This window comes from Dendrobates tinctorius, unplaced genomic scaffold (assembly GCF_039654945.1).
Source record: "Dendrobates tinctorius isolate UK_male_01 unplaced genomic scaffold, ASM3965494v1 ptg000028l, whole genome shotgun sequence".
Lineage (NCBI taxonomy): Eukaryota > Metazoa > Chordata > Amphibia > Anura > Dendrobatidae > Dendrobates > Dendrobates tinctorius.
Window position 1 is genome coordinate 17,270,828 of NW_027361696.1, and position 22,119 is coordinate 17,292,946.

Here is a 22,119-nt window from a genome sequence, read left to right on the forward strand (position 1 = left end):
ATTTGTCAAAGCGAAAGTTGAAGTTTTAGGAAGCCATTAGGCCATGATAGGTCATTCACTTATCACAAAAAAAATGGATTTTTTTTTTTTTTTTTTCTAGAGAAGAGGGATTTAGTATATTTAATACGCACAAAACTAATAGCAGAACCTCCTAATTGGAGTGTATGGGGATAAACTTGGCCGTGTGCATCTGTGTTCCTCTCTTCAGAAAGGGATAGGGGGATCAGTGTGAGTGGGGCTTTGGTTTAAGGAATTAGATGTTTACCAGTCTGAAATAAGCCCAGTTAAAAAAGAGACATTGAAGAGATGAGACAGGGTACAACTTCAAAGAATTCATCTGGGCTGGTGAAGGGGAGATTTAGAGACAGTATTGGGAAGTTATTTAGATATTAATAACACATTTTCCTGAGGCGCTAGGATTGCCTCCATCCGCACTTTTCTTCAAGCTATTTGGCTGGGTGAAATATGGGGAACTGAAATGTTGGGAAGAGATAACAGAATCAGCAGCCCCGGTCCTGTGACTGCATCATTGCATTAAACTGGGATTAACCTCCTAGTTCCCCCCTCACAGCTATCCAAATTTTCATAGAAATTTACATGGCAGGATTTGAAATCCCATATCCCAGCGTCCTTACAGCTGGAAGATACCTGACTATTGCACAGAGCCTTTAAAGTTACTTTTGTCAGACACAAATAGAGTCTAATGGTAATAACTTGACCTGTATTAATTTTCTCTTCTATCTCCTGCATTCTGCAACCTGCCTGTGATAGGATTCCCTGCCTGTCTCTGTCTGATCCCGATTATCACTTAGTAGACTCTTATTGAATTTATCTTAGTACAGTGGGTGAGAGGAAGCTTTACTGGTAGATAAAGGGAATAGACTGGATTGGGGATAATGTGGAAGAAAAGACAGAGGTAGAAGCCGTATAGTTACTGCCATTCTCCTATACAGCACTACGCCCTAAAATAATCACATCATATAATATGACATACATTCAATGTACAAGTCTTCATTTATCATACATAGACCAGGTATCAGGCCAGGGTCAAATTATCCAAATTTCATCCAGAAAACTTGAATGTTTTCCATTCGATTTTCATCCATATTGTAATCCGTGCTCCTGTTTTTACATCCGTGTCCAATCTGCATGTGTAAAAATCGTATGCTACACGAATGCGCTATATGAGATCTGATTTTTTCTTTACGCACTCAAATGCACTTGAATGGGGGGGGGTCTAAATTGAGATACGGAGAGAATAGTGCATGCTGTGATTTTTTTTCCCATATATCCTTTTGGTCCGTGTGAACAGCCCTGTTGAGTTATATTGGTCAGTGTGCAGTCTGATTTTTGGTCTTGGACAGAACATGTCAGTAGTATATGCTTGTCTTAGGCTACTTTCACACTAGCGTTTCCTGGAGCTGCGGAGGGATGCACACGGCCGTCGTGAAGCTCTGCACACGGCCACACCTCCTCCGGTCAGCTCCGCCTCCTCCGTCAAAAGGACGCATGCACCAGCAAATGCATACCTGCACACGGCCTGCGTACCCAATGCTAAAGATAGGGTACACAGGTCGCATGCAGCGTCATGCGTCCATAGGTGGAGCTGACCGAAGGAGGTGTGGTCGTGGGCAGAGCTTCACGGCGGCTGTGCACATCCCTCCGCAGCTCCAGGAAACGCTAGTGCGAAAGTAGCCTTAGCGAGGCCTTAGGCTACTTTCAGATTTCCGTTTGGAAGCATCAGGCGCGATGCGGTGAAAAATGTAAAAGCCGGATCCGGCTTTTTTTCCCATAGACTTACATTATCGCCGCATTGCGCCTGATGGCCATGCGGCGTGTCCGGCTTTTACCGGAAACGGCAAAAAATGCCTGTCCGGCGTCTGCAAAAAAACATTGCATGCAACGTTTTTTGACAGTGCCGGACTGCTTTTTTGCAGAGCGCATGCGCAAAGACTCTTTCTCCCTCTCCTGCACCGTATCCGGCAAAAACAGATGATCCGGCGGGCTGCGGCTTCTACAAGATCAGGTTTGACAACTTTTCGCCGCAGCCCGCCAGATTTAAAAATCTGAAGTCTGAAAGTAGCCTTAAACAAATAGACATCAAAATATATCCACAAAATATTAGGTAGTGCAGAAATAATGTGCAATATAATGGCTATTGTTAGTAAATAGCAAGAGGCATGCTCTTTGATTTCAGAAATCTTACGAATTTGAGATGATGTCATCTATCAACGCTTCTAGTCTTGATTTTTTTTTTTTTTTTTTTTTTTACACTTTGATGATATATGTTGCACACACCGTGTAGATGTTTGATGATCTGCGTTACATTGATTAGGGACGTTTTGTCACGACACCCTTAGTATGTCATTACTCTACTCGGTTGGACTTGTTGAGCGCTTGGTTGGGAGAGATCTAGTTAATGTAATTACATGGGAGTAATTGCTCTCTGGAGCTGGTTTCTTTGGCAGTATCCACAATAAGCAGCCACTGGGTGGAAGCCCTGCCTTGAAAGCAAGAAGGAAAAATAGTTTGGAGGGGTTTTCTCTAGCTAGGCCAAAATATCAACTCTGCCATGAGAGGCCATAAGGTCAGTTTGCACAATTTACAGACGATTGACTGGGGTTATAGCCATTCATTACTTATATTATATGACAGTAGTTATAAAACATTCAGGCTAGTTTCACACTAGCGTATTTTCCATGCAGCGCACGGCGCCGCTAATTCCCGCCCCCTGCCGGCTCCCTGCCTGCCCTATCCGGTCATCGCCGCCTACTATCGCACACGGCCGCATGCGATCTGCGCACCCTATCTTTAGCATAGGGTGCGCAGACCGTGCGCTGGCCGTGCGCTAGTAGGATTTTAGTGTGCGCTGCGCACTTTTGAAGGTGCGCCGAGCGTGCCAAAATGCAACATGGTGCGTTCGGCGCACACGGGTGCACCTTCAAAAGTGCGCAGCGCACGCTAAAATCCTACTAGCGCACGACCAGCGCACCCTATGCTAAAGATAGGGTGTGCAGATCGCATGCGGCTGTGGGCGATAGTAGGCAGCGATGACCGGATGGGGCGGGCAGGGAGCCGGCAGGGGGCGCGGCTTAGCGGCGCCGTATGGAAAATACTCTAGTGTGAAACTAGCCTCAGTGGGATGCATATTATTATTTATTTATATAACGCCATTAATTCCATGGTGCTGTACATGAGAAAGGGGTTACATACAAAGTTATAGATATCGTTTACAGTAAACAAATTTACAATGACAGACTGGTACAGAGGAGAGAGGACCCTGACCTTGCGGACTTACATTCTACGCATAGGGCTTCAATGTAGATTTAATCTGTTTTATTCACTTGGCGCCATTATATCTCGCAGAGTTGGAGGAAACTCACGGAAACACGGGAGCAACATACAAACTCTTTGCAGATGTTGTCCTTGGTGGGATTTGAATCCAAGACCCCAGCGTTACAAGGCTACAGAGATAACCACTGAGCCACCGTGCTGACGGGGTGAAGTGTTTTTATTAACTAGTTAATGATAAATAGTTAAAGAGTGTATTCGCTCTGATAAATCCTTATTTTTAGTAGAGAAATGCCCAATAAATATTGTAACCAATATGGTATAGTATGATGGTAATAGCAGGTAGGGCATTGAAAAACAGCAAATATAACATCAATTCTGCATATACAGTTTTGAACAATAAAGTAAAGGTATTCAGTCTTAAAAATGTTCAGTCAAAAATATTACCGGCAAGGAGACAAATAAAAACAATATCGTCTATAAAGAGTTGCCAGAGGACCAGGCTCGCCTGTAGTCGGCCAACAGGGTAAATGGTATCCTCTTCCCATCCCCCATCGGAGTGCAGCACCGTTTAACAGTGATGGTACCGCACGGAGCAGCTGCCACCGGCCGGGACAGCTTTCAGACATCTCATCATCCATCCGAAGAATACCAAGACAAGCACCAGGTCCTCTAGTGCTGAGACAATGCACCGCCTCATACGGTAATAGACAGAATAGTAATGTCTCCTTGCCAGTAATATTTTTAAGACTGAACATTTTTAAGACTGAATGCCTTTAGGTACTTTATTGTGCAAAACTGTATATGCACTATTGGTGTATTATTTGCAGTTTTCAATCCCCTACCTGCTATTGCCATCATACTATACCACCATTGGTTACAATATTTATTGGGCATTTCTCTACTAAAAAAAAGGATTTATCAGCGTGAATACCCTCTTTAAGTATTCATTCTTCTGACAACAGTGTGGTTACTGTTATATTCGCGGTCGAAAATCCTTGACACTTGCGCCACTATCTCTAAACATATTCTCAGTTAATGATAAATGCTATCGATCTGAGTTACCCCATATCTATCTATAAAGTATATCAAACTCTGAGAAAGTGCCATAAGCAGTTCTGTGCTGCTCGGATTGGAGCCTCTTTGTAGGTTAATAAACTCCCTTTCCTTCCCTGGAGCTTTGAAGTGACTCTTTACAGTTTGCTGCATGTTTGAGTCTATCAATAGGCACTTTAGCAATACAAACATCTTAAAGATAAAGTAACCAAACTAGAATGGGTCTTTGAATGGGGAGGATAGCAGTCTTACTTTTGCCATGGAGTGTGCAGCGGGGTCTGCCTAATCCGGCTTTCATTTCCCCGACAAATGCCAAGAATCTGTATCTGTCTCCTAGCCCATCAGGGGCCTGATTACACAACAAAAGCCCCCCATTATCCACAGAAGCCAAATGGGAGGGGGCAGGGTCTCTGCTCTATGTGCTGGGAGCATCTCCTAACTATTGACTTGTGGAGTCAAGAGCAAACACAGGCAAAAGTGCAGCTGTAACCCTTTCCCTGTCTCCCTCCAACTCACACAAAACTGTCTAGAGAGCAATACAATATTGTATCGCCCCAGGAAATGACACTCAGAAGCACAAATATTTAGCTTCAACCTAAATAACTTGTTATCTGTTTGTATTGTGTCAATGGGGCATCTCTTGTGGTACTAGACATGAAATATAACTTCCAGATTCCTATCTGGTAAAGCTCATCTAGGACAATTAATCATTATTATTATTATTTATAAAGCGCCATTGGTTCCATGGTGCTGTACATGAGAAAGGGTTACATACAAATTACAGATATCACTTACAGTAAACAAACTAACAATCACAGACTGATATAGAGGAGAGAAGACCCTGCCCTTTCGGGCTTACATTCTACAGGATGGTGGGGAAGGAGACAGTAGGTTGGGGAGTTGCAGCAGTTCTGGTGATGGTGAGGCGGTAGCTCCAGTAGTGGTGAGGGGACAGCGGGGTCATTGCATGTTGTAAGCTTTCCTGAAGAGATGTGTAATTGCAATGGATTGTTTTTATTACCACATATGTAGATTGCTGCTAAAACTGGTGATTATTACAGTCCCTTTTTATTTAGCAGGTTCTGCCTACTAATATATAATAATATATAAATTTGTGCACTGAATTTGTGAATTATTAAAGCCGGCTCCTGTGCTACAATTTTTCCAACACTGTAATTTGTTATTAACACGAGTCATTTTCAAGTTTTCCTACTTCATTCCTTTATACCACGCTTTACGTTACTGTCAACACTTAGAAATCGATACAACTCATGGTCAGCATGTATAGAGCCAAACCTGAGAGTAAGAAAGTTGAAGGATGACAAAGCTAAATCAAGCAACCTGTGAAAATGTAATCATGGGTTGTGTTTAATTTCTAACAGTAATTAAATCCTGGTTCCTTAGGCGAACTCCCTCATCGGTATGAAGAAATCAATATGAACTTAAGGAAGGCAGAACCTCCTGCTCTTACCTATTAAATGCATGCAGTAAAATTAGTAATTAGTAAATGCAATCAATCCGTACTATTTGTGACATAAACACTCAGTAATGTGACAAGCAAACTCCACCATTACTTCCAAGAGGGCTACTGAATGCAACTGTATCCTGCACAGGGGATTTTATTTCCAACATACCAATCTAAAGAAAATATTATGAATAGCTATGAGGTAGTGCCTAAATTCCAGGGCGGACAATGGCGCTTGGTCTGCTTGTCAGAGGGGGACCTATTCTTCAGCACTTCTCCAGGGCAGGAACTTGGCTTTGGGAAATCTGTGCTTTTCTTCTTTTTTTTTTAATTGTCCTGAGAGGGCTGTGGGCTGCAAATGATAGTATAACGTAGAGTTGTGGGGCGCCCGGAGTTTCTATTGCCCTCGTGCATTTCATGTAACTGCTATATTTTGACATTCGCTTGCAGAGAACAATGGCTGTCTGCTACATTACTGAGCAATGCACAATATATTGTAAATCTACATATATCTAGGTCTTGTTGGATATGGCCTGAAATGAAAGCAGGCTTGATGAAGTCATTCTGAAAGAAGGGATGATTTCCAGCTACTTTATTAGGTTTTTAACTTGATTCATTGTTAAACATCAGGGTAACATTGACTCCTATCTATAAAGTGAGGTTTCCCGGTTCTGTATTTCTTTAAATGTTTGCATTCATTTTGCTTCTGGCTGTACTTTTCCTTTCCTTTTTACGCATTATTGTGGTTTCCAAAGTAACGTTATGTTTCCTCTATGCATTTCTCCTTTTTCCTTTGTGCATTTCTCCTTCTTTCTCTGAGCATTTCGTCTTTTTCCTTTGTGCATTTATTTTTCCTGAGGATTTCTCCTTGTTCCTCTGCATTTCTCCTTTTTCCTCTGAGCATTTCATCTTTTTCCTCTGTGCAGTTCGTCTTGTTCCTCTGAGCATTTTTTTAGTGCTCCTCTCTGCATTTCTTCTTGTTCCCCTGTGCATTTCTTCTTTTTCCTCTATGAATTTCATTGTTTTCCTTCGATGCATTTCTTCTTCTTCCTATACGTATGTCTTTTTCTTTTCCCGTGCTCCTATTGCCTTATTTCAAATTTATTTAATCCTGACAAGTGCAGAATTAACTAGATTTTATGATTATTAAAATATTTCATAAATGGTCCTCTGAGAACAAGAAATGGAGAAGTGCATCCCTTCCCACAGTCCCTTGTTACATAAAACGTTTCAGCGCTGAGGAGCTGCTAAAGGATCTGAGAGACCTCCGGAACGTTAAGAGGGTAAAAAAAAGAAAAAGGAAACTAGTCTTTTTGACCGAGTGAAGCGCTGCCCAAGCTGGTACTGAAGGGGTTAATTAGCCCTGCGGCAGGAGAGACCTTGACGTCCTATAAATAGATTCCTTCCATTCAAACATGTCAATTAAATAATCTGCGGGATGACACATTTTTGTCAAGGTGCTGCCGCTGCTTAAGAGAGTGGAGTTGTAGGGAATAATACATTCTAGACCCTGGCGGCAGCCAAATCTCTAAGTGCACAATTCCTCTTGTTAACGCTGCTTGTGGAATTGCTTTTTTGTAAGGCTGATCTGAGCAGGCTTCCCCCGGCCAGGGAATTAATTAAATTAACTGAATCTTCCAATACTTGTAAGACTGCAATAATATCCTCTCCCTTCAAAATAGAGCCTGGCTGGTTAGATGATCACTGTAAGAATCTTCCATGCCCTCTCCTGCTGGGTGTCTCCCAGTGCAAAGAATGTCGCTTACAATATGGCTGAATTGTTCCTTTGAAATTTAATGCGTCCCGAGCATTATAACCTGTATCTGATTTTTTCCCCTCTTTTCCTACACCCCCCTTCTTTCTTCCATTCTTTTTGGATGACTGTTTAAAGCAGATTAGAGTGATGTGGGTGACAACACTCCTCCCCGAAATTAAATCACCGCAGAAAACAATTCAGAGCTGTCATTGCTCAGGCTGCTATCCTTATTTCAGGAGGTCCTATAATTTGTGAGATCTAACACAGAATTGACCGGCTTCTTTATTTTTGTACTTCTGAACAAGGGAAGGGCGAATCACCTAGACAATAACTATATGTGTTTAAAGTCTGAATTAGAGAAATCAGAAAGAGTCTTATTGACACATGGAAGCACATACAAGTCAGCGCAGGCCATCCCAGGAGTAATTGTCCTTACTCCTCTATCATTATCTCAACTTATATGAACTCTTCTCAAGTAAACAATCAAAGAGCTCACACTTCTTCCTCTCACGTGTGGTTTACATGAGAGGAAACTCCAAAATTCAATATCAGATACATAATATCAGATACATAATGACCACATGGGAGGTGAGGTTTACTACCCAAGTATTGGATTTTTTAGAGTTCATCCATACAGGACTTATCTGTTGCAGATTTTACACAGTGAGACCTGTGCAGATTTTGCTACAAATTTACTATAATTGCCACCCTTTATATTGTTAAAGCACAATTAAAGTTTATCCGAAAATAAACTTTGTGAACAAAAATTGTGTGCTTCTGGTATCAGATCAGGGGTGCACAACCTGTCGTCTGAGGGCAGCCTGTGGTCAACAAAATCTTTCAGAACTTATATACGTCCGCCTGTGTCCCAAACGTTCAGGAAGACATGACGGTCAACAAGATACCACTGTTATGGTGGGTACTATGAGGGTGCCAGGAGTGGAATTTTTTTTAAGTCAGTCTTGCTTGTGTCTGCACATTGTGCCAAATTTACCAAAATGTTACACAATGTTTGATAAATTTGGGGCATCTATAGATAGAAGACTTCTATCTAGTAAGGATTTTCCACTATTTACTCCACCTCCGTTACTTTGCGTCTTTTTATTCCACAATTCAAAAAAAAATTGTAATTTATAAATCTGTCTTAGACCTTATTTGCATAGCTAGCCTCGGTACAATTAAACTCGTGGCAAGAGTAGAGTAAACTAGCAAAGAGTCATAAAACTGTGAGCAGAGAAAAAATGGCAAAATGTGACCTTTACAACCATAAAAAATTGGTTGAAAAAACCTTGATAAATTCTCCCCTATGTGTATTTCATTCTTATGGGGGCATTTTGTGCCTAACACTGCTCTAGATCAACTTAACAGGCGTCATGCTTTGGTTATTTCACATAGGTGCAAGGTGCCTATATTCACCAGTACTGGCTGGTTACATGGTTGGTTTATTTCTCAGATAGCCATGCAGCGGAGCGTGTTGTATTACATCACAGGTTTTATGATTGGCATTAGTGAAAGTATAAATTCGGAGTGCAGGGCAGAGACATGTTGAGTCTTACATGACAATCTCCAACCTAGTAATTCCAAATCAATAAATGCAAAGGAAAAAATATTGACATTTCTTGCTGTGTGGATTGGAAAAGTACAACAATCCTTTAAAAATGATAACCTGTATTGTCCGATGATCTGGCGAGATGCAGAAAATGGGAATGTTTTACAATAGCACAAGAGCAGCATCACTGTTACCTGACTCACCGCTTATCCTCACCACCTGGACCTGGTTGGATTATATGCCCACTCATCAGCAATGCCTTAATTACCGTACTGCTCAGATCACAGGAAGGGACTGCAGGATTTAACCTGACGCCAATTGTGTGGAATGGAAATGGTTTGAAGTGAGGAAAAGAAAGTGACATTTGAAAGTTCTAATTAGGTGCAGATAAGAATAGAGAAGGGTAACTCAATTGTTAGGGGATTAACACCTAACTAAAGACAAAGTCCAAGGCTCAGCTGATAAGTACTTGTTGCTGGCCTGGAATGGCTTCACATAACACAGCGCAGAGTGTTAATAGTCAGGAATCTGTCAGCATCATCTGCAGTATGTGTAACAATTTCAATATTGTCCGTGCCCGAGACAGTGCCAATGCTGCCAACCTCCATCAGTTGACATACCAAATCATAGGTCCTGTCTCCACGAAACAAAACCATGACCTGCAGAATATGTACTGTAACTTTTAGATTGCTGTAAAAAGTCAGAATTTTTTGATGCTCAGTATCAATGATTATGTGACTAGTAAAGTATCCCATCTGGCACTGGGACTGCCTGCAGACTGGGCACTGACAGGTGAATGCGTAAATGTGGCAGAAGGTCAGACCTCCTCCAGCCTTCTCTGATGCACAGTCCAGCAATACTTGCCAGCTGTTATACAGAATTGTCATAAACATTAGTATACAGTGTCTCTAATATGAAAGGTCTGGACAATATGTAACTATCTTATTTATAGTAAATGATCTAACTATATTGCATTTACTGTCTTTTTACACTGGGTGATTACTTTACTATGGAGTAAAAGTCTGCAGTTATTGTCCCAATCGCTTGCTTGATCAAATATTTTATGATAACCTAAAAGTATGGCTCCGAGCACACCTGCTTGTGTGCACAGATGTCCATAGAGGAAACTTGCGGTAAAATGAACAATCTAAAAAACTTTACCTTAAAAATGACCCTTAAGACATAGGATTATATTACTTTTATATTACAGATTCAATCTACCCCCTAAAGAGGAGAAACTAAAGTTTGTGGAACAATGGGAAAAAGTTCTAGGATTTACTATGTCTATAGACAGGTGGAATCGCTGTTGTAAAGTCCTATCAAAAGGCAGTAACCAAACGTCACTCACAAAAACACCTCTGAAGGTTCTCCACAGAACATATATATAATATTTTATATATAACATACAGTATATATAATATAATAACACTGCATATATTATTTATGATATACTAGATACATATATATGAACTCTCACAGGTTATGGTGATAAAGACAGAGCATGATTTAGCATAGGATCAGAATGGAGGTCCATCCGCCGGGCCCAGGTGCTATAGAAGAGCTCAAAGCTGTCTGATCTAGTAGCTTTAATACGCTCGTATAACACCCGTGTGTCAATTTTTCTCTTAATTGAATCAATAGATAAAACTAACGTCTTCCATTTTGAGGGTATATGAATCCGGGCAGACATCATGATAAATTAAGTTAAAGGATTTATTGGGTAATCCTACAGGCTTATCACCAAAAAGTAAAACAGTTGGGCCAAGATACATCCCCCCCCCCCAATTACACTCCTGCCAGAATGTTTTTCACCATGGAGCATTTCCACCATATATGTTTAATGTAACCCAAAGAATCACATCCTCTGAAACATCTATCTGTATATTTGTATTGAGATATATCTTATGCAATTTTACTGGTATTACTTTTTGATTTGCATTTCTAAAATAAGATGCACTGGATGTAGGTTAATGATATTTACCATTATATTTTACACCCTTTCCCCCCCTTTTCGCTTTATTCTTTCCCTCTCCCCTTCTTCATTACACAGTCACCATGACTGGGGCTTACATTTTGACTTTCCTTTATGTTTTAGGTTAAAAACAATGTTAAAACGTTAATAAAGTTCTTTTGAAACTAAAGATGACCCTTAGAGTGCCTTTACATGTACAGATATCTGGAAAATTTCTGTCCAATCAGACCAATCTTACAGATGATGAAATTGGTCTAAAGGCCCTTTTACATTTAGCGATGCACCAGCGATCCCGACCACGATACGACCCGGTCAGGATCGCTGGTGCATCGCTAAATGATCGCTAGTGAGCTGCCAAACAGGCAGATCTCACAGCGATGCAGCAGCGATACAGCGGACGATACTTACCTTTCAGACGCGGCGATGAAGACGTCCTCCCGCCCGCGTCCACGCGTTGCTCGTCGGCGCCACAGGAAGCCCAGCATGAAGCGCCCGACGAGAAATGGAGCTGGCCGATCTCGCGCGATCAGCTGGTCGGAGGTAAGTATCACATGTAGCGATATCGCTATAACGTCACAAAATCTGTGACGTTATAGCGATATTGCTAGCGATATCGCTATGTGTAAAAGCCCCTTAAGTTAAGGGGCATTTAAACAGCAAGATAAATGTTGCTAAAACACTCGTTTCATGATTATCTTAACATACTACCGAACACCCAATAAACAAGTGTTTGTTATTTTTACGAAATGTGCTTTCATGCAGCATAAGAGATCATCACTCTTGGAGGTGTATCATCCTGTGTAAACAGGACTCGCGCTGCTGAGAATGATGGCAGCCTGTGTGCACTGGGCGATCTAGTATAGATATAGTATAGATCGTTCAGTGTGCATCGTTTATTTTGGTCTGCCTCTATAAACTGATATTCAAATGACCACCGGATTGGTAAAAGTTTAGCAATCGGAGGTTGTATTGTGCTGCTGGTTGGTCCCTCTGTGTAAATGGACCCTTATTTACACTAACAGATATTCTTGTCTTCTTTTCTAATTACGGTAGATTAAAATAAAACTTTTTTTTTACCCTATGACGAGGTAGTCTTTTAGACATCCGCCACAATCATTGTGTTTGGCAGACAGATGGTTATGTACTTCAGATCCAATTTTTTGGGGCAGCTAAGACTAAACTCAAGTCAGAATAAATGGCCATTTAAACACACCAATTTTGGTCTAATTGGAAAGAAAATGGTCGGATTTCTGTACATGTAAAGCTATCATACATTGGCCAGTCATAAGTTTCCTCCTGAAATGGAGAAAATCCCAGAAATAATTTTAGTAAAGAAGCAATGTATTATCCTATTAAACTGTGATTATGGCTATTATTCGTCACATGACGATCATCTTTAAGAGCCAGGTCCAGTGTGGGGCATAAAGAGCATCATGGGTTTTCGGAGAGTGCTTAGGTTTATTTTCTGTTTGATTTTCATAACTTTATGCATGTTAGGATTGTGACTTAGATCTACCTGAAAGCAGCAGAGTCAAACTGAGTTCAATGAAGTGCTTTCTTGGTTATTTTTCACCTGATCTCAGTGGTCACCTTGCCCCACTGGTGCTGCTAATATCCAACACTCTGGGGTGTGAATATTCCTTCCTTCTGATTGCAAATAGCCAAAAGATTAGTAGTAGCAGCTGCTTGGAAGGGGAACAATAGAGAGACGTAGGAAGTAGAGAAATTGAAAAACGAGAAACCCCTAATCAGAGCGTCTCAAAGTTCAGGCACTCAGAATCTGTGGCTCAGCGTGACCTCGGACTCTGCCGGGAAAGCTGTTTACATAGATGAAAAAGCAGAACATTTAATGAAACTCTTTAGAGACGTAAATAGTCGCACTAATAGCCGCCCTCTCTGAACCCGACCTTTCACAAACACACAATCAAACGAGCCTATAGAGATATGGAAAACATTGCTCCATCTGACAATTCATCCTTCAGCGTGCCCACTGTTATCACGATTTTATTATCCTACTAGGTGGCGGAGGCCCAAAAATGACTATCAGAATGTGAAACATTATAGTATACCGTTATAATCAGTTTCACTGAGGCAGGCAGATTCATTCCCTGCCTAAAATAGAAAAGGTCTGTAAAAATACCTGAAGTCCTCATCTATGAAGATTTTAGGGACTTCTTTCTTTCTTACATTTGGAAAAAGAATAATGCGACTGACTAAATGCATCAGAAATGCTGCCAACATGATGTGCAGGAGCCGCAGGACTAATTTACTGTTATAGGCAGTGAATATGCTGATACAATGCTAAATAAATGCCTGTTCACGTGTCCAGTTTTCAAACATTTGTAATGATTCAAGTATTAACAAATATTTAAAAAAAAGGATCCGTCCCAAAATGGATGCAGAATGAAAATGTTTTTGAACAGATCTATCATTAAAATAAAAAAGGATCCATTTAATAACACTCACTTTGATTTTGATTTGCATCCATTTTTGATCTGAGTATAACCGATCCGTTTTTGCTAAAGTTATCTAGTTTTCCTAATATGAGCTGTGCTAAAAAAAAAACCCCTGATCCGTTAACAGATGGCAATACGTTATCATCTGCTTCCCATAGACTTTAATGTTACAAAAAACTGATCCGTTTTTGTTGCTTTTTTCGGGGGCCAGACAAGAGTTGTGCAAATGAAAGACATTTCATCATAACATTAAAGCTCCCATTCAAATGAGCAGGTCATGGACTAGATCATTTTCTTTTCTTCTTTTATTCAAAGTGGATCCAAAAACAAAAATAACTAATAGACATCTGAACAGAGACTAAAACTACCTGAATTAGAAAACTGGAGGCAGTAGGCAGCAAACCCACCCCGTGGAATTAAACTGATGGAGCACCGGATGCTCGGATCAGACATATATCTTTGCTAGTGATAAGGAAAAAAATGAAACAATATATTGGTATGCCAGATGGACCAAGCAGACTTTCTGCTATCAAATTCAGTGTTTTCTGCATGCAACAAATAAGGCAGAAAGGTAATATGAGCGTAAACTAATATTTCTTGAAAATAAACTGAAACACAAGTGCTCTGGAATATTTGTAACACTCCTGCTTATATCTACATGTGCAGAATTAATGACAGAGACACAGATGTAGCATCCAGTGCAGACAAGAAGACGTCTTTCCAGCGCTGCCTTAAAAACTGGTGTATTGTTACATCAAAGTAGACAGAGTTTTCTTTATTTTTCTATCTATCCCACACTAAAAAGGGAAAAAAGTATACAATGTGTTTGATGGCGGGATGTATGAAAGCCCCATCCACTAAAACACTCCCGTCGGATTTTTTTTTCTCTCGGTTCTTACAAATGAGAACATCACCTATTCAAGCGGATTGATGAACTCGACCAAAAAGTTTATTAAGAGTGAGAGAAGACAAAGGCTGTAAAGGGCTTCTGCAACTGCAGGCCAGTATATAAACTTGGTGCCATTGTCCCATTAAGGCGGATGCATGAATACCCCTGAATGGCCTTCTTTAGAGTGACAAGATCAAGCTAGACAACAGCATGTTAAAAGGAGGGTTGTTTTCTCTCTCCAGCCAAAGATCTGTCCGTTCTCCCGGTCTGCATTAATGTACATCTGCAGTGGGAGGAATAAATACGGGGGATTTGTGTCTGCAGACCCCTTCGTCGCCAACACCCTGATTTTTTACACCATATGCCACAAATGAGAAAGATCTTTAGTAAACCAACAACATCCAGAGAGACACGGGTAATCTCACATGTCTGCTCTAAGAGGGTCAATGAGAACCGCTAGGTATTAGGATTTGGCAATCCTTCATAAAGGTAACTTTATAATAAGGGGACATGTTTTTAGAAAAATCTGTTCTTTCTACAAAACTTGGCATTCTAGAACAGGAAAGCCGAGTCCCATGTAATGCCTGATCTGTTAAAGATTTTGCATGCAGATTACCAGATAACATGACAAGTCTCAGTGATGATGCTCTGTGAATCTATTGTAATGAATCCAACATTTCCAACCAATGGACAATTTTATCAGCCTACACATCTGACAACAAAAAGTCTGCAGATGACAGGGATCATGTCAAGTATACTAGGAAACAGTCAGGGCAAAAGTACAGTGTGTCCGTAAAGTCATGGTGCACGTTTGACCAGTCAGTGGAAAGCAACAAAAAACGATAGAAATGTGAACTCTGCTCCAAATAAAAGAATAACTCTCCCAGTTTCATACCTATTCAGTGCAGTTCGATGTGGGTTCCATTTGTTGCCCTACACACATCCAAACGATAGTGAAGTTCTTCCCAGACATGGGTAAGGACATCTGGTGTAACAGAGGGAATAACGTGAGTCTCTGTTTTAAGTGACTAATATCGTTGATACATTAAATGTACACATGTTGCTTCACATAACCCCAAAAGTAAAAGTGTAAGGGCCTCAGATCCGGGATCGTGGTGTATACTGTATACTTTCCTGTGACTGGTCAAAAGTCCACCATAACTTTACGTACACACTGTATTATTGTAGTGAACACTACTAGAGCTCTAGAAAAAAAATCTCTCCAAATCCAATAGTCCCATGCTTTACAGCAGTGTCCAAATATCAACAGCTGGATCCTTTCTCCGTCAGCACATCCATCACACTTGGTCCTATTCTACGCGGACTGCTGATATATTCAGATAAAGAGGGCAGATAAAGAGCTGCTCAATGGACGAGGAGTCTCAGACATTGGTGGGATACCAAATAATAACCCCTCATTAGGTCTGGTTCTTCAGACACCAAATGAAAGAACAACACTAATGATAACAATTATCATAAATCCTGGAGTGAAGTGTGTAGGTAAAATAAGACATCCTCCGTGTATAGTGATTGGAATAAATTACTGCTTATTACTTTTATAACCAATCAATAATGACCAAAACTACCTAAAATAAACACAAAGTAAAAAATACTAAAAAAAAGTCAGGTACATTTTAAAAGATAAAAGTGCTTTGAAGTAACGTTTCAGAATGTGTTCCTGTGTGTAAATGAACAAGAACACTACTTCTGGCCATTATGTGCTTGAATACTGTATTTTCCCTAGTTTTCCTCTGCAGGCTTTTATTTCTAATCTACAGTTGTTTCTGAGTTAGTGAGTGCATAGATGCTATGTGTCCCATACACAGCAGACAAGTAGCAGCAGCAGCATGGAGGACGTTATACAGGACTAATGATCATTGTAGATGTGAATCCCGCACTGTAGAAAGGTGAAAGACCTGTCAGAAAGCTCTTTCCATGTCTCCCACTGCCTGTTTACTCCCCCTTCCATATAGTATAATGGGCGGCGTTACATGACTCCTCATTAAGCTGGCAGTCCCATTTGCCTTAGCAAGAGATTTGAGCTGTTTTTTTTTTTTCTTTACCAAAGGTAAGTTCAGAAGGCGGAGAGAGGATAAAGTGTCTTTTTATCGTGGAGGAAAACAGATTTCTCTGATAAGATAGATTACAAGGTTTCATATATTTGCATGTACTATTGATTTATGCAAATTTTGTTGAACGTAGAGGTTCCATTTAATTAGTTATTCTGCACAACCTCAGTCCAAATTGGAGGATGAATCAAAAATATCCTATAATCTCAGTGATTATTGAGATCTCACCCAGTGAGTAAATGTACTGAAATTACCACTTGACTGGGTATCTTGTATAATTCAGAGAAGTATTGGAGGTTAAGTAAAGAGCTTGTCCAGTCTGGGACTCTAGAAACATAATAATAATAATAATAATAATAATAATAATAATAATAATAATAAAAAATACATTTATACAGGGAATGTACATGGGAAGCTCACTGACTGATTGCTTTTTAGCTCAGCGACTACAGTAAAATGCTGTGCCTTCATGGAGTCGGCGTTGGTCTGAGCCACGACTCCTGTCCCATCATTGGTTCAGACTGCTGCTGTTTCCTGTCCTCTGGAGCTCTGCATCCTCTGATTGGATGCTACATAGAGACACAGGTCCAGCACAGTCTCATCTTGAAGTCATTGAATGGAGAGTGTCTTTCAATTGCAGGAAGGAGAGACTAAGGGTACTGTTACACCTAGCGACTCACCAGCGATCCCGACCAGCGATATGACGCGGTCAGGATCGCTGGTGAATCGCTAGGTGGTCGCTAGTGAGGTGCCACTCAGGCAGATCTCACCAGCGACATCACAGGGGACGGGGATCGCTACTTACCTGTCAGACGCGGCGATCCTGCGTCCTCCCGCCCGGCTCCACGCGTCGCTCGTCGTCACAGCAGGAAGCGCCGCAGGAAGTGGACGACGAGGAATGGTCCGGCAGCTTCTCGCGCGACCAGCGATAACCAGCGGGGGAGCCGGTCGGAGGTAAGTATCACATGTAGCGATATCGCTAGCAATATCGCTGTAACGTCACAAAATCGGTGACTTTACAGCGATATTGCTAGCGATATTGCAGTGTGTAACGGGGGCTTAAATGTAATGCATCGAATACTAAACCTCCGGTGAGAAAAAGATGAACATCAAGCAATTTCTGAACATACACCATAATCCAAATTATTATGCAAATTATATTTTTCTCTGATTTTCCTAAATGGTCGGTGCAAATGAGTCTAATAAAAGTCATCACCTGTTAGGGTATACATCAAATTTTATTGAAGAAACCTCCCAATGATAGCAGTATAATCTCCAACATGAATAAAAACTCAAATTGCACTGTTCCAAATTATTAGGCACGGCAGAATTTCTAAACATTTGATATGTTTTAAAGAACTGAAAATGCTCATTTGTGGAATTTGCAGCATTAGGAGGTCACATTCACTGAACAAAAAGGATATTTTGGAGTTAAATAGCTTAACAGGCCAAGTTACATGTTAACATAGGAACCCTTCTTTGATATCACCTTCACCATTCTTGCATCCATTGAAATTGTGAGTTTTTGGAGAGTTTCTGCTTGTATTTCTTTGCATGAAGTCAGAATAGCCTCCCAGAGCTGCTGTTTTGATGTGAACTGCCTCCCACCCTCATAGATCGTTTGCTTGATGATACTCCAAAGGTTCTCTATAGGGTGTAGGTCAGGGGAAGATGGTGGCCACACCATGAGTTTCTCTCCTTTTATTCCCATAGCAGCCAATGACTCAGAGGTATTCTTTGCAGCATGAGATGGTGCATTGTCATGCATGAAGATGATTTTGCTCCTGAAGGCACATTTCTGCTTTATATACCATGGAAGAAAGTTGTCAGTCAGAAACTCTATATACTTTGCAGAGGTCACTTTCACACCTTCAGGAACCTTAAAGGGCCCTACCAGCTGTTTCCCCATGATTCCGGCCCAAAAAAAAACTCCTCCACCTCCTTGCTGACGTCGCAGCTTTGTTGGGACATGGTGGCCATCCACCAACCATCCACTACTCCATCCATCTGGACCATCCAGGGTTGCTCAACACTCATCAGTAAACAAGACTGTTTGAAAATTAGTCTTCATGTATGTCTGGGCCCAACCGTTTCTGCTTGTGAGCACTGTTTAGGGGTGGCCGAATAGAAGGTTTAGGCACCACAGCAAGCCTTTGAAGGATCCTACACCTTGAAGTTCGAGGGACTCCAGAGGCACCAGCAGCTTCACATGTCTGTTTGTTGGTTTGTAATGGCTTTTTAGCAGCTGCTCTCTTAATCCGACGAACTTGCCTGGCAAAAACCTTCCTCATTCTGCATTGACCTGCACGAACACATCTGTGCTCAGAATCAGCCACAAATCTCTTAACAGTACGATGATCACGCTTAAGTTTTCGGGAAATATCTATTGTTTTCATCCCTTGACCAAAGCATTGCACTATTTGATGCTTTTCGGCAGCAGAGAGATCCTTTTTCTTTCCCATGTTACTTGAAAACTGTGGCCTGCTCAATAGTGTGGAACATCCAGTTTTCCTTTTATTGGGCTCATATGGCAAACTAATTATCACAGGTATCGGAGATTGATTTCAGTGATCCAAAGAACCCTGAGACACAATACCATCAATGGGTTTAATTAAAAAAAACAAAAAACGCTATGACACTTAAAAACAATTTGCATAATAATTTGGAACATGGTGTATACAGAGCCTAACGAGCCTTAGTAGAGGAGAATCTGGAGGATCGCTTTAATATGTTAAGGAGTTATTATAAATCTCGACCATCCAAGAGTACACTGATTAACGCCGAGACAAGTCACCAGACATTTCTGCGCATTCTTTTGCAAAATTGTAAATGGCAATTTCCTTCCAATTATAGGATATTGATTGCTAATGTTTGCAGTTTATATCTCAAAATATGTCACCTCCCACGGTATACTTTTTGACTAAAGCAATTATTGCAATATCATTAGCGGTAACAATTTGCTGTGCTGTGTGGGTACATCCCATCGTGCTCTAAGGTACACTGTTATAGAGGTACTCTTATAGCCGCGCACGTGCATGCTGGTCTGGTTCGGTACGTGATCTCTATGAAAGCGTTAGCACTAAAGCGATAACGTTTATATTGTCCAGTGTAACCATTCCACAATGATTTTTTCTTTTTCGGTTTAAAGAAATTTTTAATAAATTTTAACTATTTACAAAAAGGAGACATTAGGGTAAGTCAGGGATTAGTATTAATGTACAGATCTTGATACCCTTAAGGATAGTGGGGAGGGAAAAGTAAAGAAAGGAGAGAGGAAGGGAGAAAAGGAGGGACAAAGGAAAATGGTAAACAAAATCTTATAAAAAAAAAAAAAAAAAGATACAGTTATGAAATAACTTACAACAAGGCTAGGCGAGTAGTTTTTTTACCCTGAGAATTTTTCCAAAAAGGTAATCCATGGTTTCCAAGTATTTTGCCCAAGTGTTACTAACAATTGTTAATCTATGCTTGTAAAGGCCCCGTGACACACTGCGCGATCGCTAGCGAGATTGCGGATTTTGTGACGCATCAGTGATCTCGCCAGCGACATCGCTGTGTGTAACACACATCAGCGACCGCTCCCCCCCCCCGCCGGGTATCGCTGATCGTCCTGGGCCATTTTTTAATAGTTGGTCTCCCGCTGGCCAGCACGCATCGCTTCCGCGCGGCTCTTAGAAACCCGCTCTTTACCTTATATACCAGCGTGCATGCTGGTTTCCAGGGTAAACTGCGGGTATCCAAGAGCCGCGCGGCTCTTAGAAACCCGCTGTTTACCTTAGATACCAGCTTGCTCTCTGGTCCTGATAGCTGGAGGGGCTGTTTATGTGACAGCTCACCAGCGATCAGCCTAACGATGTCCCAGCGATCCCATCCATGTCAGATCGTTGGTGGGATCGCTGGGACATCGTTATGTGTAACGGGGCCTAAAGAATTGTGTAATGACATTTCCTCTATTATATCTTTAAGTGTAGGAATGGTAACTCTTTTCTAATTTAAAGCTATATCGTTTTTAGCCACTTAGAAAATGTATATTAGAATAAATCTATACTCTGAGTTAATATGCTCTATTTCTAGACAATAGCTTAGTTACTCACCGATAACGGTGTTTCTCGGAACCCATGACAGCACCACGGAGAGAGGGGGTCCGCCCATCAAGGACAGGAACCTACAGATAAAAAGGCGGCACCTCTCCTCCGCCCCAGTTGGTTACAGAGCATCAGAGGGTCTCCAGGTTAGTTAACAAAAAAAGATATATACATAACATTATAATATCATCTATTATAAAGCACCGTGTCTAACAAACCATTCTATACATATTAACTCGTGCTCACCGCACACTTGAAGGTGGGGAATAAGCGGGTGCTGTCATGGGTTCCGAGAAACACCGTTATCGGTGAGTAAGCTATTCTCTCTCACCAATGACAGCACCACGGAGAGAATTTCAGAGATTGGTAGCTTAGGGAGGGACCACTGCCTGAAGGACCCTTCTCCCGAAGGTCAGGTCAGACGTAGAGGCTAGATCTAGGCGATAGTGCTTGAAAAAGGTAGAAGGTGTTGACCAGGTGGCCGCCTTACAGATCTGTTCTATTGATACCTCTGATCTTTCTGCCCATGAGGTCGCCATTGCCCTTGTAGAGTGGGCTTTTAAACCTTCCGGGCTGGTATTCCCACTGGATGAGTACGCCAGGGCAATCGCATCCCTTATCCACCTTGCTAAGGTACTCTTGGATGCCTTGAGCCCCTTCCGAGGTCACTGGAAACACACAAAGAGAGACCCTTCCTTCCTACATCCCTTGGTGGCCTCTAGGTACTGAACTAGGCACCTCTTCACATCTGGAGTGTGAAATTTTTCCTCTCCCCTATTCCTAGGGTTTGGGCAGAAGGAAGGAAGGAAGGACTACCTCTTGTGACCTATGAAAGTGTGTTGACACCTTAGGTAGGTATGCTGGGTCAGGTCTTAATATGACTATCGTCCAGGATTTTAGTGAATGGGGGTATAGCTGACAAGGCTTGAATGTCACTCACTCTGCGAGCGGATGTTAGGGCCACTAATAGTATCGTTTTTAATAAGGTTTTCAGGGGAGCTGACTGAATGGGCTCGAATGGGGGTCCTGTTAGGGCAGACAATACTAGGTTTAGATCCCATGATGGTATCTTCTGGGTGGTTATTGGTCTAGACCTGGCTGCAGCCCTCATAAATCGTGTTACCCAAGGGTCGCCTGCCACATCCTGATTATAAAGGGAGCCTAGAGCCGCTACCTGTACCTTCAGTGTATTAGTCGCCAGCCCGTGTTCTAACCCCTTTTGCAGGAATTCAAGGATTTTATCAATATGTATTCCATCCTGAACCCTTGCCCTGGAGCTGGATAGAAATTTCCTCCAAGTTCTACCATGGGCCCTGGTTGTGATCGGTTTCCTACTTTTTTGTAGCGTGGAAACCAGATTTTCTGAGAACCCTTTCCTCCTCAGCAGTGCCCTTTCAAATTCCATGCTGTTAAATGGAGGTTCACTGCTCGAGGGTGTAGCACGGGACCTTGAGACAGAAGGTCGGGGAGATCTGGTAGAACCCAGGTGTCGGTTACTGACATTATTCTCAGCCATGAAAACCAAGTTCTT

General features: G+C 41.5%; 1 protein-coding gene and 1 long non-coding RNA gene across 6 annotated transcripts in view; one reads left to right on the forward strand and one right to left on the reverse strand.

The window, feature by feature from the left end:
- Positions 1-22,119, forward strand: part of PAX7 (paired box 7) — a 175,538-nt gene that overhangs the window by 22,478 nt on the left and 130,941 nt on the right. The window lies entirely within an intron of this gene.
- The window catches only part of LOC141085146 (uncharacterized), a 169,947-nt gene that overhangs the window by 1,894 nt on the left and 145,934 nt on the right, over positions 1-22,119 (reverse strand). The gene's annotated exons all lie outside the window — the stretch shown is intronic.